Below are 13,217 nucleotides of genomic sequence, written 5' to 3' on the forward strand. Positions count from 1 at the left end.
ATCTCTTACAAGCTATTACCTTTATAAATATGACATTCCATTTGAATAGAGAAATTTCAAATCAGAAATTTCATGATTTCAGCAATCATTTACTAGCTGGCAAGAAAAATTTTCCCAAATTTGAATCATATTTGAAAATGTCAAGAAAGAATCACAAGATTCAGTTTCATTTAAATAAGTTTGACATATTCAAAAACTTGGAGCTTTTAAATTTAAAATATAAAAAAGAAAGTATCCTAGCCCTAATATAAGATGAAGGTGACAAAAATCCATTATTTTCAAGAGAAAAGAATCAACTATTTCCAAGGAAACTATTTGACTTCTTAGGAACACTAGTTTGTCTAAAATAAGCTTAAATTTTATGATTGGCCTATTATAAAAAAATAGATCTCATATATTTAATTCCAATTTGTCAAATGAGAAAATTCAGATGCTAAATATAAGAGCCCTTATATTTTTATATCAAAATTTGCATAAAACACACAATCAAAAGAATGGAAATTTGACTATATCAACACACCACAAAATAATTACCACAGTGAGTCAAATGGATAAATATTAGTTTCCATAAATCCTCAAAACAACTTTCATTGGTATTTTAAACTAAAAAACTAAAACAATGATTGGCAAATGTCTACATTTTAACTTTTAAAAAGGCTTGATGAGGATCATATTTTTTTTCCAGAATATATGTTACTTTTCTAACAGTATCAATAAGCCCAAAGGGGCATCTATACACATTTCCAAGTTTCAATAATAGCCAAAGCATTAAATAACTAATCCAGTATAAAGCACTATTCCAAAGTAGAGTGTTTGGCCGATATACCTCTTCAGAGAGATACTGTAATTGCTTCACTCCACTTTCAATAAACGATCTATAATGAAAGTTGCTTTTTAGGCTTAACCTAGAGCTGTGCCCTGTGGGAAAAGATTGAGTCTTTGTAAAATGTGCTACAGTTTACTAATAAGAATGCAGAAGCAGCACAACTGATGAACCAGCAAATCTGCTTTGACTTACTTGGTCTTTGCTGAATAAATTTGAATATCATCAAAATATATTATCCTTATCCATAACCTGCTTCCCATGATTCGCTCTATCCTATGCTCATTTCAAAAGGAACTTTAAGCACATCAATATTTTAGGTATTTGTGCTAGTCCTATGGCTTTACATAAAACAGAAGAAAACACTTTTTAAAAAAGACAAAAATAAAGCTTTTAATAGGATTAGGTTACCACATAAGTGTTTAAAACCTAGAGAAAAACAGAGAACATTTACATAACAATATTTATGTTTGATACAGATACGTAATATACAGACTTTCTCACCAAAATAATGCAAAATTACCTTCCTTATATATTTACCATTGACCATCAGAGAACCACAGAGACATGGATTAAAAATCCTCCTTTTACCATGACTGGTTGTCTTATCTTGAACACATCCATTAACTCCTCCCTCTATCCCCTCCCTCCCTCCCTCCCTGCCTAGTTCCCTCCCTCCCTGTTTCCTTCCCTCCCTTCTTCCTTCCTTCCTTCCTTCCTTCATTCCTGATTCACACATGAATTCATTTAAATTATATTGAAGGTATAACGCATGCTGGACATTGTGTCTGCCTGTGATGATGTAAAGATTAACAAGATAGTTGTTCCTCAAAGAAGCTCCTAATCTTTGGAATATTAGAAAAAATAATTATCTATACTCTAAAATATTATGAAAATGGTTAATTTATGCTTTGGAAGCAGACAAGGGGATATAATTGGTTTCTCTGAGACGGTGGCACATGAACTCAGTCTGGAAAATTATGTAAAAATTACTCAACAAGAAGGTCTATAGGTGAGTGGGTCGAGTGAGGTAGGCATTTCTAACAAGAAATAGGAGGAGTGAACATGCCACAGTCTTGGTAATTATGTAGTTGTGGCTTTACGGTAGGAAGCAAATAGGGGAGTAATGGAGCTCTCCAAAGTTGGGTGCACACAGCAAAAGGTACACAAGGTGAATACATGAGAAGACTGTAGCTTATTTTTAAAATTATTCTTACCACATCCTTTTTAAAATTCTGCTCCTGTGCATAGTATATAATGTATCTAATATTTTTTATATATATATATATACACACATCTACAAGATTTCATACACACACACACAATTATATGTCCTCAAAAAATTTTAATTTATACTATTGCAATTAAAGTAAAAGGACCTCATATTCTATATTCTCCTGAAGGTGATGCATAGTAATAAAGAATTTTTAAAAATGAAGAACAGGTAGATTTTAAAAGATCCACTCTGGTTATATTCTGGGGAGTAAATTTAAAGATGAGATCCAAAACAAATAAAGCAGTTATGAAGCCACTTCAGTAATCCTGGTAAGAACTTAAATGATGCTGGTGGCACAGTGGAAATACCAAGCAGGGGACAGGAGTTGCCTATAAGGGAAAAATATTTTAAACTATAAATCATATTGACTTACATCATTCATTACATTCTAGACCTATACAATTCCACAAAGATAATTTATATATCCTTCCAAAAGTAGGACTACAAATCAAGTTATAATATACCCTTATCCTATTTGAGGTCATTAAAACTCAATGATTTAATTATATTCTGATTTCATGACTAGGACCAATTTTTTAAAAGAAATGTAGTCACTAACCTGGCTACATCACTCTAGTTGTTCTCATGTAAGCGAAATTAAAATCTTGATCATAGAAAACGGGGTGGGAGACTGGGAGGGAGAGAGAGGGAAGCCAAAGGTGAGGGTGAAGCTAACGCAATGCTATGGCCAGTATCCAATTGTCCCATGCCATCCTACTGGTGATAGAATAAAGGTAGTATCGTTTTTGCTTTCTATCTCTGTTTTACCAGATTCAATAGGCCAGGGCCTCTTAAATAAATATGCATCCAAATATATCACAGATTTCCTTTGCTAACAAAACAAAATAAAACAAAAAACAAAGAAGCCAAGTGAAAGAGAATAGCGAGATATAACATAGGTAAATTATGCTTTATCTATTGGAGCTTAAACAGTTGGATTTAGTGCAATTAGATATATTTTGAGAAACTTTCTCCGTTTTGTTTAAACTCTGTAAAAGAGAAATATTTAACAACAGAATCTGACTAAGTTGTACCTTCGAGTACTATTTACCAACACTTTAAGAAGTCCTTATCCATTTTTGAAAGAATAAATGAATGAATGAATCACTGTTCAAATTTTATTCTAGACCACAAGGCCTAGTCCTACACAAGAAGTACCACATTGATGGTCCTATTACCAGAAAAGCTCTGTGTGATTTAGATTGAAAATGTTTTCACCCATTGCAGATAACTTTTTAACTAGAACAAAACGGAACATTTTATAAGATATTTGTAGTGACATTTTGTATCTGGCAATAGTTCCTTATCCTGGCTTTCCAAGTATTTCACATGGCCTTCAGTGACATAGCTACTCTCTTATTTTACTCTGCCTTTCCCACAATTCTGCCAGTTAGATTTATATTAGAATTTGCTAAACAGGATAGTGGCAATAAGTGGATTCTCAAGGATTTTTCAGAAGGACTTAAAATATATAAATCATTTTTAACATCAATGTTAAAAATCATCACATAATGTTTAAAATCAGTTTTTGTCTTAAAAATATACACATGCTTTTTGAAATGACTATGTTCCTCAAAAAAATAGGTGAATATTCTAATTTTTCAAAGCTCTAGAAATTTACTGGCTTCAGATTGACAGTTCTATTTAGAGAATAAAAACAAAATGCCATCCCACAAATTCCAAAAGTGTTTATTAATCATTCTAAATTTCATTCCTCCTTTTAATGTATTCTGAAAATATCGTAGCAATCAGCATTATATTATTGTTGTAATGATAGCTTAGGAAGCAACAGAAATCCTCTCTGGGATACTGAAATCAGACAAGTTGGGAACAGCTGAGAGAGCACTGTCAGGGCACTTTGTTTAGAAATAACAGGTAAGGTGTCCTCTAATCACAGTAAAGTCATCCTTGTTTTTTATTCCAAATTTCCAGATTTACTTCTGAACTAATCCTTTATGGAGCTCAAAACCAGAATATATTCACCTCAAACAGTAAATTAACCAACATGTGAGCACCTAACATGTGGCTTTAAATATACCGCTAAATTACCTGTCCTTCATAGAGAAGGAAAACTCTGATTCATAGAGCAGGAAACAAACCTAAGGCTCTCAATCCTGGCTGAAGGAATTTACGTGCACTGCAGACATTCACTCTCTGTAGAAGGTCATCGCTTCACAGTCTGGGAAATAATCCCTGCCAGCTGACTTGCAAAGTGCCTGAAGCATTGCTCCTGAGAGGCATAACTTCTACTTCTTTCAAGGCTAGAGGTCAGAGTCATGATCACAGCTCAGTCAAATTTAAAGGAAAAAGGGTGTGGGGTCAAAAATATCCTAAGGAAAAAATAGAAGACTAAAACTCAAAAAATATACTGCGTTCCTCTGGGCTTTGGCATAGTGATGGAAAAACCTGTTGCAGAATATTAAATTTAGGTGTTTTTTTCATCTGAAAGCTTCAAAATAGCTAAACTAAAACTGAATACAAAATCTGAGGGATGTCATGCTGCAATCAGTTTTGAGGACATTTTTAAATGCTACAAATTTATTTAAATGCTCATCAACCTAGACATTCTAGAAAAGCGAAAAAAAAAAGTTTAAGTGACTTACACATGAAATGTGAACAGAGGCTCAATGATTAAATTACTGCACCAATTAACTTGAGTACACAGAAAGAATGCTGCTCTTTCAAGCAATGTTAATTCTGCCTCTGATCAGACAGACTCCTCCTCACATCATGGTTGTTGTTTCATAAAACACAACTCATACAGCAAAGGGGGAGAAATGACTGTGAATAAGAATAAACCACTGTTTGGGAATTCTTTCTAAAATGCATAAACTAAATTGATGTTTGCATGGAAAATACAGTCATTTCTATACACTTCCAAGAGTAAAAATACTCTAAAAGTTGTTTTTGAAAATGGTGAGACAGATGAAATTACCATTAAACTCAACAAAAGTGGCTTGTTACCCATAAAAATCATAAATGAGTGCATTTAAAGATTAAAGGCATTTCTGGATGTACACATTGAAAAGGGTAAACTGTTTTATTCTGGTCACCTCTGCCAACTGCTATTACATGCTGTCATTTTCAGTAAGAGGAAATGTATTTGCAAAAGCAGGGTGAGCACAATAGGCCTTAAATCAGACAAGCTGGGCACTGCTGACAGAGCGCCGTCAGCACTTGGCCTACCAGGGGCCTTGGATATCAGGATTTTATGGTTTGTTTTCCTGACATATCTGACACTTAGTAGACTCTGCTACCTCTTTAGCATCTGGAATATTAACTTACCTTTATGTCTAAACTTGCTCCTACTCTTTTAAGGGACCAGGTTCTATCTTGGCAAGATGGAAAGGAGAACCTCTAACATACAGATTTTATCCAGTCTTTGTTCCTGGTCCTCCCTCCAAAACCCAGTTCAGAGGTCATCTCCTCACTGTATTCTATACTAGAATAGACTGCTACAGTGAGGTGGCAACCTAATCCTGAAATCTTTGTGGCTTATACCACAAAGGTTGATTTGTCACTGAAAGTCCATGGCAGATGTGGCAGCTCTCCATAGCAGGTATCTCCTAAGAGTGAATGCCAGTCCTGTCTCCTAGTGACCTTGTCATTTTAACAAGGGCTTCCAACATTGCCATAACAGGGTAATAAGAATCTGACTGTAATCCCAGCACTTTGGGAGGCCGAGACGGGCAGATCACGAGGTCAGGAGATCGAGACCATCCTGGCTAACACGGTGAAACCCCGTCTCTACTAAAAAATACAAAAAAGCTAGCCGGGCGAGGTGGCGGGCACCTGCAGTCCCAGCTACTTGGGAGGCTGAGGCAGGAGAATGGCGTGAACCCGGGAGGCGGAGCTTGCAGTGAGCTGAGATCCGGCCACTGCACTGCAGCCTGGGCGACAGAGCGAGACTCCGTCTCCAAAAAAAAAAAAAAAAAAAAAATCTGAAGGGCTATAATCCTGTCTCTTACTCCCTTGACCTAGAAGACCACCACTTCTGTCCACAGTGCATAGGCTACAACTAGTAACAAGGCCATGTCTAGCTGCAAGGAACCTAGGCCATATCATTTTCCCAGAAGATCCAGATGGAGAGAATAAAAAAGACATGGGTAAGCACTTCAAGTCTCCACTCTACCCTTTCTGATCCTGCCCTGCAATTCTACAGTAGTTGCCCTGAATGTTCTCTCCACTTTGTCTTCACTCTATCATAGTGCATGTAATTGTTTACCATCTGCTTTCCTTCATTAGACAAGAAACTCCTTGAGAGGCAACCAGATATTATTTTTCTGCCTAAACTCCATAAACATACAAGTAAACACAACCACACAGTCAGATATGTTCTTGCTTAATGTTATTTGAGAAGTTCTAATTACCAAGGTATTATAGCAATATCAAAAATATATTTGACTTAATAAATACGAAAACAAACACTTGTTTAACATGAAGAAATATTCACTGAATCAAAATCCCAGATCCTGGGAAAACAGCCGTATGAGATAAATGAGGACTTTCTCATGTAGTGGTTTACATTCTAATAAGGAAACACTGTTCCAATAAACATTGGAAACAAGAAATTTCAAAAATAAGAATGCCAGAAATAAGAAAGTATCAGTAGGAGAAATACTGTAAACTGAGTGATCATGGGAGCCCTCTAAAAAGATGACATTTGAACTGACACATGGATGCAAGGAGGAATCTGTAATTAGCACATCTAGGAAAAAGGTATTGCAAAAAAGAGGAAACAGCTATCACAAAGGCACTAAGTCCAGAGCAAACTTGGTGTTTTTAAGAATGCAGAATAGAGGCCAGGTGTGGTGGCTCATACCTGTAATCCTAGCATTTTGGTAGCCCAAGGTGGGTGGATCGCTTGAGGCCAGGAGTTCGACACCGGCCTGGTCAACATGGTGAAACCTCATCTCTACTAAAAATACAAAAATTAGCTGGGCATGGTGGCACACGCCTATAGTCCCAGCTTCTCAGGAGGCTGAGGCAGAAGAATCGCTTGAACCTGGGAGGCGGAGGTTGCAGTGAACTGAGATAGTGCTGCCGCACTCCAGTCTGGGAGACAGAGTGAGATTCTGCCTCCAAAAAAAAAAAAAAAATGCAGAATATATACATAGTGTACATAAATTAGAAACTCTTCTATCTTTAGTCACATATGAAACTATCTAATATCAAGGCCCTTATGTAGAACTGAAGAGATCCTTACTTTTATTGAATTCACCTCTAAATATAAAGCACAGTTCTCAATATATCTCATTATTGCCATCGACCAACTTTTGCTAAGTGCCTTAGCTAATGAGAGAAATTCAGCTACTACTGGAGAATATTTTTTTTTTAAATCAGACTCTTTATGTTTAAAGAAACTACAAGCTATTAGAGAAAAAGGCAAAAATGCATGAAGTATTAATACAAAAAATAAAAAGCAATGTGTGGCAAGAATAAGATGTATCTCCAGACAGCATAAGGTTAATTACCAAGTAAAATTACCTAAACTTATATTTATATGTTATCTGTAACATCAAGTTTCTACTGGTTGATAGAAAAATGACTGGATTTTATTAAATTTGAAGAATACATTTAACATACTTCTGCCTTAATAGTCTATGTGTTCGTTTGCAGGGCAATCAAAAAAGAAACCAAGTAACTTTCCAAAGCAGCTAAAACTAAATAACAAGAGGTCCAAGTAGTGGTCTTAGAGGGCTAGTAATAGTGAAGGACAAGCCATTTTGTAAAATGACGCTATAGGCAAGAAAAAAAAAGGAGTTTAAAATTTGAACTCCAAATTATTCATCTAAAGGACAATCAAAATTTCATGCACTGATTTGTAACAACACTGTTCTGATAAAGACAACAGACTGTGTGTTCTAGAATAACAGATAATATGGATCTATTTACTTAACCCATTGGGTTAATGATTAACCAAGCTATGCAGGGGAGGCAAATCACCACATAATCGAGGATATGAATTGAAAGAGGGAAAATATCCTTGTTTTAGTTTAGGTTTTCCAAGAAGCAGATCCTGGGACAAGGATTCATATGAAATCTGTTATCTAGGAAGAAAAAAATGGTAGAGAAGTGGAGAAGTGAGGAATGGCAGGGAAACAGGGAAGGAAAGGCAGCCAATAAAGAGAGTTGGTCCTTAATAAAGAGAGTTCGTTATCTAGTGTCCACACTAGATAAGGAGAACTTGATCTCCTTAGGGAAAGCTGGCAGCTTGTGTAGAACATGCCTTTGAGTAAGAGGGTGACAAAGGCTGAGGTATTTATATATCAATTCCTGTCATGGCCCCAGAGGTATTAATTATTTGGCTTTGCTGATCTGCTGAGCTAGAGGGCAAAGTTCTTTTGTGTAAAGAAAAAACCCTCAGGCTAAGAAATGTAGATGCTGGCATTTGGAAGAAGGGCCAGCATACAATGAAGTGGTAAAAGCAAGGAGATAATAGTGGGAAATCTATAAGTCTATGGACAGTAATGAAGATCCAGTTAAGAGATACTTGACTTGGGCTTTAAGAAGTGGGTAAGATTTGGAAAAACGAAAGCATTAAAGGTAGGAAAAGTGGCATGAGCACAAGCAGTGAGGTAGGAAAGGGCAAGAGATATCCCAGGTCAGTGCAATGTATAGGCCAATTTGTCTGGATCAGAAAGGTTTTACATAGGAAATTCTGGGGAAAAATATTACTAAAAATATATTGGGTCCATATTAAGGAGAATATCCAAAGCTAGAGTTTTAATTCTTTCTTGTACACATTGAGAAGCCTTAAGTTTCTAAATGGAAATGTAATAAAATGAAAACTTTTTTTATTTTATTAACATCTATGGATATTAGACCATATTGTCCTTTGAATGTGAAATCTTATCAGAAAAGATTTGTAACTGTTCAATTTCCCTGAGAGAAAATTACATCCAGAGAGATAGTAACCCATCAGCAATAAGCACCACAAGTATAAAGACTGTCATATCTAAATACCATTTCTCACTAGAAGGAAGCAAGGCTCTTTGGAGAAATGGCTGACTCCAAGTCTGGAGCAAAATATTTACAAGATTGGCCTAAAACATTTTGTCATACCAGAAAGGAAGTAAGCTATCAAACAATGCAGGGGTCTGGTCCAAAAAACTCAGAAGCCCACTTGAGGGGGTTCCCACTGGTCAAGTAAGAAAAAATTCAAGGATCAAAGTAATAAATATATAAATATTTTAAAATAATAATGCCTTAAATGACCTGAAATACATTAAAAATGTTAACATCCATGTGTTCATAAATACTGGCATATCTCTTTTTTCCCCCGCCTGAGACAGAGTCTCACTCTGTCGTCAGGCTGGAGCGCAGTGGTGCAACCTTGGTTCACTGCAACCTCCACCTCTTGGGTTCAAGAGATTCTCCTGCCCCAGCCTCCAGCTAATTTTTGTATTTTTCGTAGAGACGGGGTTTCACCATGTTGGCCAGGAAGGTCTCAATCTCTTGACCTCGTGATCCACCCGCCTTGGCCTCCCAAAGTGCTAGGATTAGAGGTGTGAGCCACCACGCCCAACCTAGCATATCTTAGAGATAGTTCAGGTTTGGTTCCAGATCACCACGATAAAGCAAATATCATAGTCAAGTGATGTCCATAAGATTTTTTTGGTTTCCCAGTGCATAGAAAAGTTATGTTGATACTATTCTGTAGTCTATTGTGTGGAATAGCATTATGTCTAAATAAAATGTACATAACAATTAAAAATACTTTATTGCTAAAAAATACGAATGATCATCAGAGCCTTCAGTAAGTCATGATCTTTTTGCTAGTAGAGGGTCTGGCCTCAATGTTGGTGGCTGCCGACTGATCTGCTGAAGGCTGGGGTGGCTGTGGCAATTTCTTAAAATAAAACACAATAAAGTTTGCCACATCACTGACTCTTCTTTTTACAGAAAGTGTCTCTATAGTATGTGATGCTGCTTGATAGTATTTTACCCACAGTAGAACGTCTTCAAAATTGCAATCTATTTTCTCAAACCCTGCCACTACTTTACCAACTGAATTGATGTAATACTCCAATTCCTTTGTTGTCATTTCCATAATGTTCACAGCATCTTCACCAGGAGTAGGTTCTATCTCAAGAAACCACTTTATTTGCTCATCCATAAGAAGCAACTCCTTATTCGTTCAAATTTTATCATGAGATTGCAGCAATTCAGACACATCTTCAGGCTCCACTTCTAATCTGGATTACCTTGCTACTACCACTGCATCTGCAGTTACTTCTTCCACTGAAGTCTTGAACCACTCAAAGTCATCCATTAGGGTTGGAACCAATGTCTTCCAAACTCCTGTTCATGTTGATAGCTTGATCTCCTCTACAAATCACGATTTTTTTTTGTTTGTTTTGTTTTTGAGACAGAGTTTTGCTCTTATTGCCCAGGCTGGAGTGCAATGGCACAGTATCAGCTCACTGCAACTCCCGCCTCCTGGGTTCAAGCGATTCTCCTGCCTCAGCCTCCCTAATAGATGGGATTATAGGCACCCGTCATCACACCTGACTAGTTTTTGTAATTTTCGTAGAGGTGGGGTATCACCATATTGGCCAGTCTTGAACTCCTGACCTTAGGTGATCCGCCCACCTCAGCCTCCCAAAGTGCTGGGATTACAGGTGTGAGCCATGGCACACGGCTCGAATCACAAATGTTTGTAATGATGTCTGGAATGGTGAATCATTTCCACAAGGTTTTCAATTTGCTTTGCCCAGATCCACCAGAGGAATCCCTCCATATGACAGCCATTGTCTTACAAAATGTATTTCTTTAATAACAAGACTTGAAAGTAAAAAGTACTCCTTGATTTGTGGGCTGCAGAATGTTGTGCCAGCAAGTATGAAAACAACATTAATTTCCTTGTATATCTCCCCAGAGCTCCTGAGTGACAGTTACCAGGTACATTATCAATTAACAGTAATATTTTGAAAGAAATCTTTTCTCTTTTTTTTGAGATGGAGTTTCACTCTGTCACCCAGGCTGGAGTGCAGTGGTGCAATCTTGGCTCACTGCAAGCTCCACCTCCCGGGTTCGTGCCATTCTCCTGCCTCAGCCTCCCAAGTAGCTGGGACTACAGGGGCCCGCCACCACGCCCGGTGAATTTTTTGTAGTTTTTAATAGAGACGGGTTTTCACCATGTTAGCCAGGATGGTCTCGATCTCCTGACCTTGTGATGCACCCGCCTCAGTCTCCCAAAGTGCTGGGATTACAGGCGTGAGCCACCACGCCTGGCCCCGAAAGGAATCTTTTCTTCTGAGCAGTAGGGGTCCACGGTAGGCTTATTCAGTAAACCATGCTGTAAACAGATGTGCTGTCATTCAGGCTTTTTTGTTCCATTTAGAGCACACAGGCAGGGTAGATTTAGCATAATTCTTAAGGGCCCTAGGATTTTTAAAATTGTAAGTGAGTATTAGCTTCAACTTCAAGTCACCAGTTGCGTTAATCCCTAATAAGTGAGTCTGCCTGTCTTTTGAAGTTTTGAAGCCAGGCATTGGTTTGTTACCTCTTGATATGAAAGTCCTGGGTGGCATCTTCTTCCAACAGAAGGCTGTTTTTTCTACAAAGTCTGCTGTTTAGTTTAGCTGTCTTTGTCAGTTCTCTTAGCTAGATCTTCTGGATAACTTGCTGCAGTGTCTCCATCACCACTTGCTGCTTCAACTTGCACTTTTATGTTATGAAGAAGGCTTTTTTCCTTAAACCTCATGAACCAACTTCTGCTAGATGCCAACTTCTCTTCTGCAGTTTCCTCACCTCTCTTGACCTTCATAGAACTGAAGAGAGTTAGGACTTTGCTCTGGATGAAGCTTTGGCTTAAAGAGATATTAATGTCTGGTTTAATCTTCCACCCAGACCACTAAAACCTTCTCCATGTCAGCAATAAAGCGGTTTCACTTTCTTACCATTCATGTGATCACTGGGGTAGTACTTTTAATTTCCTTCAAGAACTTTTCCTTTGCCTTCACAACTTGGCTGACACTTTGGTGCAAGGGGCTTTGCTTTTGGCCTGTCTTACCTTTTGGCAGGCCTTTCTCACTAAGCTTAATAATTTCCAGCTTTTGATTTAAAGCGTGTGAGAGATGTGTGAGTCTTCCTTTCACTTGAACACTTAGGGGCTGCTGCAGGGTTACTAATTGGCCTAGTTTCAATATTGTTGTGTCTCAGGGAATAGGGAGGCCTGAGGAGTGGGAGAGAGACAAGAATAGCCAGTGGATGGAGCAGTGAGAACACACACAACATGTATTAAGTTTGCCAACTTATATGGGTGCAGTTGGTGGCAATCCAAAACAATTACAATAGGAACATCAAAGATTACTGATCACAGATCACCATAACAGATATAATAATGAAGAAGTGTGAAATATTGCAAGAATTACAAAATGTGATAGACACACAAAATGAACACGTTGTTGGAAAAGTGACACCTATAGACTTGCTTGCCATAAGGTTGTCATAAACCTCCAATTTGTAAAAAAATGCACTATCTGTGAAGTGCAGTAAAGCAAAGTACAATAAAACAAGGCATGTTTGTATACTTAAAAACCTGAAGGATATTAGGGAACTAATTAATTATTCTGAAGATTAGGAAATAATGGTGAAAATCACACATTTATCCTATCTTTCCGTATAAACTGCATATTTAATTAGATGAAATTCTTTATTTTAAAATAATTCGTTAGTAAATGTAGAGTGAATATCAAATTAGAATATCGCTATTTGCAACTCATAACAAAATGATGGATGTAGGCAATAATCATGAATGACTGCTCAAACTTAGCTGAAAAGTTGATGGAAAACTTTATGATATTTATAATAAATATATTTATCAGAAATTTAGTATTTAATTATATTTATCATAATTATATATCAATGTCATATATTTATCATAAATATATGTGCCATATTTTATATTTTTATAATATTTATATTATTTATCATAAATGTTATCGGGTTGACATCTGAACCCAATGATCAAGTATAACATTAAAAAAAGACAGACAACCAGAAACTGTAAGCCTCTTGAAGTAATTCAATACAAACTATAACACCTAAAAAGTCTTTTGTGAAAAAAAAAATCAAACTTTAATCTGAGTATTCTATTAACTACCAGTTTGC

Source organism: Macaca thibetana, chromosome 6 (genome assembly GCF_024542745.1).
Source record: "Macaca thibetana thibetana isolate TM-01 chromosome 6, ASM2454274v1, whole genome shotgun sequence".
In the NCBI taxonomy this organism is placed as follows: Eukaryota; Metazoa; Chordata; class Mammalia; order Primates; family Cercopithecidae; genus Macaca; species Macaca thibetana.